The following is a 7,177-nucleotide window of genomic DNA, read 5'->3' as shown; positions in this document are numbered from 1 at the left end:
TGCTTGTTGCCCCTTGATCTGGCAGCAGTGGCAGCAGGGGTAGCCAAAGTGGCCAATGGTGTCCTGCCTGGAGAGATTTCACCTGGCCAATGGTTCTCCACCCCAGCAGCAACTCCAAGTCCAGCTCCCTCCTCTTTGGAGGACATGGGGGTGAAGTACCAATGAGCTGGTTGCAGAGTAAGCATAACACGATGGGAGAAATGACATAAGAGTGGCAAACATGACTCGGGGTCAGCTGACATCCTGAGTCAGTCCTGGGCAAGCGTAGACATCATCTTGTCAAAGTTGTATCATCGCTCATGTCAGGGGTGGCACTTATGACTCTCGCCTTGAGCGTAGGACTTGCCAAGACTGATCCTGTCCAGGGGGCAAGGCCTACAATCTAGGCATATGCAGAAAGGGAGGAGGGGGAGAAAAGGCTGGGAAGAGAAATAAAGAAAGATGGAGATAGACGGGGTGATAACAATGGACACGACCAGGGACACCCGTGGAAAGCCTTGCAAGAGAAGGTAGCGGCAATACAAAGGAGACAAAAAGATCAATCAATCAATGGCATTTATTGAGTGCTTACTGTGTACTTGTATTAAGTGCTTTTGGTCCTGTGGTGTGGCCCTGGGCAAGTCACTTAACTTCCCTGTGTCTCAGTTCCCTCATCTGCAAAATGGGGATTCAATTCTGTTCTCCTTCCTTCTTAGACTATGAGCCACATGTGGTACTTAATTATCTTGTACCTACCCCAGAGCTTAGTACAGTGCTTGTCACATAATAAGCACTTAACAATTAATATATGTTATTATTATTATTATCATTATTAGTATTGTTATTATTACTTGTGCTCTTATAGAAGAATTTTGTCATGGGCTGCAAAATCCTCTTCTTGTTGACTCTGAAACCAAATACACATGTAGCCCACCAACCTTTAGGTAGGCAGGGGGATAAACAGACAAAAAATGTGAAAGGCCTTCCTAGAAGCGGACATCTAGTCATTCACTTTTTTGAGAAGAGAGAATTATTTCTAATTGCAGTTGGTGAGCTGGGGGACATTTAGTTCAAGAGTTTTTTCAAGTGAGTCGATGGTAAAACAGGGATTTTAAAACGAGGATCTATGTCATTAAATAATTCATTGCTTTTAAAAAAAAAAACCATCACACTGCCTTTCACCAATTTCCACTGTCCTGAACATTCAAAGGTGCTACTTTCCATGAACTGTTTTCCTTCCTTGTTGCTATTATACTCCAGAGACTAAACCTGAAATTAAATGGGTTAATAAGATAAACTAGCCGCTTACCCTGTTAATGAACAAACTATTAAACCTATTCTCTCTTCAACGCACTCATACACCTCCCCATTATTGCTAATGGGACTTGTGCACACATTTTCTAAAGCCACTATATCCCTTGTTTGGCAGCGTTAATGGCTAAATCAAACATAGTATACTAAGCAAATCCTTTAGACTGCAAGGAAATAAATTATCAAATATTTTTTAGACTTCAGGATTTGTATTAGATGCACCTTCTGCCTGAATTCGGTGACCTGGTCAATAAGCAATTAGTATTTTATGACAAAGTGGCAAGTTAATAGAGGTCTGTAGGTACATGCACACATGAGAGCTGAGGATAATTTTTATGACTTCAGTAGAACTGTGTAACAAACAGAAGTCAATTTTTATGACCGTAATGATTGTATCCTCTTGATGCCCAAAGAAAATAGCTCTACTCAAATCAGTTAATTAGTACCAAACTACACTTGCTCACAGACTGTTCAGCTGTTATATCAAGTGCCACAGTCTTTCAAAGAGGAATACTTAATGTATTTTATCAACATTCTTAGTGGATGATCAAAATATAGAACATAAAGTTCCATCTTAAAGTACACTTTAAAAATCTTTTATTAGCGTACAATTTCATCAGTCATTAATTTCCAAATTTATAATATTAAACAAAATGCAAAATGAATATCTCAACACGAGGATAAGAAAATTAATCGAGGTTTTGCTAGTGTAGTCAAGTTAGAGTCTGTCTGCTTGGGTTTCCCTCTTACCTCTCAAATTTCTTTCCTAAATGAACGAGCTAACATTCCCTACATCAGTGTTATCATATTTGGCTCTTTATTATTTTGCTTGCTAAATGTTGTCTTTCCCAAGACACTGAGACTGATTTAATACCTCTATTGCTTAAGTACTGCCTTATGCACTGAGGTACAAGTCTTTTGCATCAATTTAAAGCCAAAGTGATAAATGGAATTTAATGATCTTTTTTGTACAGTTCTGTATAACACTAAACAATGACCAATGCATTCATTCATGATCAGTTTTTTACCTTGTTTTTAATTACTTACTATCTAGAGATGGGGTGTGAAAAATTACACCCCTTGCCTCAGCACATCTTTCTTTTATAAAATGTATGTACAACAAATAAAAAGCACATTTTAGCCTACATGCTGCCTATTAAGTTAAATGCTGTTACCTAAGAATGGCAATTCAGTTAACAAAACCCTCATTATTTTAATCTCACCCTGGCTTGGGCATAGTCAATCAAAAGCACTTGAGATTTATGTCAGATGCTAACAAAATACAGTATAAATAGAGCTATTGAGTACAATTCACTGACTCTGTTTATTCAGCTCTAAGCTATGAAGCTAAAGTGGATACCATTTATAACCAGGACATGTATTCTTCTTAGCCATAAGAGTTAGCAGGCCATAGCTAGAGTACTTTTAAACCAGAGGGAACATAAAATGTCCTTACGATCTGATCTGGGTGTTTTTTAAAGTATACATATGAATAAATTGTATAAAGAAGGACACCCTTTGAGCCTAATGTGTTGATTGAGAAACTTGCAATACCATTCATTCATTCATTCAATCATATTTACTGAGCACTTACTGTGTGCAGAGCTTCTGAAATCAGTCTAATTTCAGGGGCAAGGAATATCTGTTTAACTATAAATGGTCAGTGGTTTTAGTGCTTGCAGTCAGCGTGTTCTAAGTAAGGGCTTAAGAGGTTTGGGCTCTGACCATCCAATTGCATTGCTAAGAGCAATGCAGAATGCTCTAAAGAGATTGGTAAAATAGCTATCTCTGAGTAGACGTCACCTTATTAACTAAATACTGTCGGGCTTTTTAGCTTGAGTCAATGGTTCCCCTATTTGAATAACATTGACGTTTCTAAAGGCATGCCCCTCCCTCTGGGAAATGGAGAATTTCCAGAGCAGCATTTATATAACAAAAATCGTGAAAGCTGTCTTTTAAGGCAAGACATTTTTCAATAATAATAATTGTGGTATTTGTTAAACACTTACTAAGCACCAAGCACTGTTCTAAGGGCTAGAGTGGATACAAGCAAATCGGGTCAGACCCAATCCCTGTCCCACATGGGGCTCACAGTCTTAATCCCCATTTTATGGACGAGGGAACTGAGGCACAGAGAAGTGAAGTGACTTGCCCAAGGTCACACAGCAGACAAGTGACAGAGCTGGGATTAGAACCCAGGTCCTTCTGACTTCCCGGACTGTGCTCTGTAATAATGATGAACATGGCAACTGTTAAGCACTTACTATGTGCAAAGCACTGTTCTAAGTGCTGGGAAGGATACAAGATGATTAGGTTGTCCCACATGGGGCTCACAGTCTTAATCCCCATTTTACAGATGAGGGAATTGAGACACAGAGAAGTTAAGTGACTTGCCCAAAGTCACACAGTTGACAGGTGGTGGAGCCGGGATTAGAACCCATGACCTCTAACTCATTCATTCATTCACTCAATCATATGTATTGAGTGCTTACTGTGTGCAGAGCACTGTACTAAGTGCTCGGGAAGTACAAATTGGCAACATATAGAGACAGTCCCTACCCAACAATGGTCTCACAGTCTAGAAGTGGGGGACAGACAACAAAACAAAACAAGCAGACAGGTGTCAATATCATCAGAATAAATAGAATTATAGCTATATACACATCATTAATAAAATAAATAGAATAGTAAATATGTACAAGTAAAATAAATAGAGCAATAAATCTGTACAAACATATATACAGGTGCTGTGGGGAGGGGAAGGAGGTAGGGCGGGGAGGATGGGGAGGAGGAGAGGCCACCTAAGGCTTGTCTTAGATCAACAAACCCCAACTTGGAGTCAGCCAGGCCTGGCTTCCTGGCTCCAACGGGTCAGATCTCTCCCTCTGGACTGGAAGCTCCTCGTAGGTAAGGAACGTGACTACCAACTCTCACCCTGTCCTCTCCCAAGCACTTGGCACAGTGCTCTGCACTCAGTAAGCGCTCGATAAATGCCACCGATTGATTCACTGACCCAGGGCTTCATCGTGTTCATTTTCGAGTCGACTGGACTCTCATTCCACCTGAAAGGGAACCTGCGATACTGGCTGAAATGGTAATTACAGCAGGAAAAGTAAGATAGTGTCCTTCCTCTCTAAACTTAGTTTTCTGGCAAAAGTTCCCATCTGTCAAGGACACTGTCGCCCCACTCCCCGGCCCAGAATCCCACCACTCAGTGTCATCCTTCGCCCCTCACTGCCTTTCAGTGAACCCCCCGTGGGACAACCTGATCACCTTGTAACCTCCCCAGTGCTTAGAACAGTGCTTTGCACATAGTAAGTGCTTAATAAATGTCATTATTAATTATTGTTATTAATTAAATTATTGTTAATTATAAATTAAATTAATTTCAGCAGATTAGTCCTACCCAGTTTTCTCTTCCCCGCTTTCAATGTCGAACTCCCAAGCTCTTGCTCTTTCCACTGAGCCACGGTGCTTCTCTATCCTCTAGGCTATACTGCTTCGGTCATAGTGGAACATTAGTCCTGGAGAAGTTCCAGCTCACCTGTTAGCTGACAGAAAACATATTTTGATAATGGATGACATTTAAAAAACATCTTTCACTAATAATAATAATAATAATAATAATAATAATAATAATTGTGGTATTAGTTAAGCTCTTACTAGGTATCAAGCAATGTGTTAGGCAGCTTAGCCTAGTGGATAGAGCACAGACCTGGGAGTCAGAGGACCTGGGTTCTAAACCTGCCTTCAATGCTTGTACTCTGTGTGACCTTGGACAAGTCACTTAACTTCTCTGTGCCTCAGTTACGTCACCTCTAAAATGGAGATTAAGACTGTGAGCTCTATGTACAGGGACTGTATCCAACCTGATTAATTTGGATGCACCCCAGCGCTTAGTACAATGCCTGAAACATAGTAAGCACTTAATGAATACCGTAAAAAAAGAAGCACTGGGGTAGATACAATACAATCAGATCAGACAGTAACTGTCCCATTTGGGGGAGAGTCACGTTCACAGTCTAAAGGAGAGAGCAGGTTCTCAGTCCTCATTTTGCAAAAGAAGGGCCTGTGGCACAGTGAAGATAAGTGATTTTCACCCAGCAGGCATGTGAAGGAGTTCTATTTAAAACAGTGCTTTGCACATAGTAAGCGCTTAACAAATACCATCATTATTATTATTATTATTTACTACCCAAGTCCCTGACTCCCAGGGCTCACAAAACCTAAGAATAGTGATGATCTACTTTATCTACCTACTTCACAAATAAATGGAAACTGAGGCATGAGGAATGAACTGAGGTCACTTGCCCAAAATTTATAAAGGAAATCTGAGCCTAGTCCAGGAATGGGTCTCATGCCTCTATTCTCCCAGCAAAGTACATTGCTCAATAATAATAATGGCATTTGTTAAGTGCTTACTATATGTCAAGCACTGTTCTAAGCGCTGGAGGTGGGATACAAGGTAATCAGGTTGTCCCACATGGGGCTCACAGTCTTGATCTCCATTTGACAGATGAGGTAACAGGCACAGAGAAGTTAAGTGACTTGCCCAAAGTCACACAGCTGACATGTGGCGGAGTCAGGATTAGAACACATGACCTCTGACTCCCATGTCCGGGTTCTTTCCACTGCTTCTCAAGAGGCCACCTGTCTTTCTGTGGGGGTTCCTAAGTCCTATAACCGCAAACATTTTCATGGGAGAAGGAGCAGTGAGGTAGAAGTCAACAAGCATTCACTGCTATTCCAATCTTGGAATGTTTTAATGAGCTAGAGTCTCCCAGTTTATTTTCTCTTTGTTTCAAGGTTAGGTAGATTGGGGATTATCATCAATGGTATTTATTGAGAGCTTATACTGTCTGCAGAGCATTGTACTCTGCACTTGGGAGAGTACAATACAACAGAGTTGGCAGACACGTTCCCTGCCTGCAACGGGTTACAGTCTAGAGGATATAATAATAATAATAATAATAATAATAATGGCATTTATTAAGTGCTTACTATGTGCAAAGCACTGTTCTAAGCACTGGGGAGGTTACAAGGTGATCAGGTTGTCCCACGGGGGGCTCACAGTCTCAATCTCCATTTTACAGATGAGGTAACTGAGTCACAGAGAAGTTAAGTGACTTACCCAAAGTCACACAGCTGACAAGTGGCGGAGTCGGGATTTGAACCCATGGATTTGAACCACGGTTCATGAACCCATGAACCCAGGATATGACACCAAGGTTGATTTAGTATTCTGTAGTTGTGGTTATGACTTCCCAAACTTAGTCTCCAAGCTCACAACTGCAAATTCCCTCTCAGCCTTGAAAGAATCAGGTTCATAGAATCCCCAAATTATACCTGGGGTTGGTGGAATCAAAAAATGGAATGATTAACTAAAATGTTGTTCAAATGAAACTCAGGAGTCTCTGATTTCTGTCTTTTAGAACTGAAGTTTACTCACATAGACACTAGACATATTTATAAAAAGTAAAAGCCTCCTCACCCCTCTCAGGGTCACACCTGGAGAGTTTCCAGTACTCTACCAGTCTTGGCTATGGGAGGGAGAGTCAAGCAGAGGCCTACCCATTCCATTCCTAGCTAGGGACGTGGCTAGTAAGTGGAAGGCAATCTGCTGCAAGTCAAAACTCACCTGTGCTGGGCAGCAGCAGTGTGGGAGAGAGTGAGGGCAGAGACTGAAATTTACTGCGTGGAAGAAGACAATGGTACACCACTTCTATATTTTGACCAAGAAAACTCTATGGGTACACTACCAGAACAACTGCAGAGGGAGAATGGGGCATTTTGGGAGAGGTGTGTCCGTGGTGTTGCTTCAGGTCAGAAACAACTCGACAGCATAAGGCAAGAAGTCTCCTACTGGGTTTCATTTAGAACAAGGCTG

At 41.1% G+C, this 7,177-nt stretch overlaps 1 non-coding gene across 1 annotated transcript; it reads left to right on the top strand.

Annotated features, from left to right (window-relative positions):
• The first annotated feature begins 6,780 nt into the window (after positions 1-6,780).
• Positions 6,781-6,918, top strand: LOC119933947. The gene has a single exon (XR_005452814.1). It is a non-coding gene; the product is annotated as a small nucleolar RNA SNORA7 (small nucleolar RNA).
• The last annotated feature ends 259 nt before the right edge of the window (positions 6,919-7,177 follow it).

The sequence above is a fragment of the Tachyglossus aculeatus genome, chromosome 10, assembly GCF_015852505.1.
Source record: "Tachyglossus aculeatus isolate mTacAcu1 chromosome 10, mTacAcu1.pri, whole genome shotgun sequence".
NCBI classification, from domain to species: domain Eukaryota; kingdom Metazoa; phylum Chordata; class Mammalia; order Monotremata; family Tachyglossidae; genus Tachyglossus; species Tachyglossus aculeatus.
This window is presented reverse-complemented; position numbering and strand designations above follow the sequence as displayed.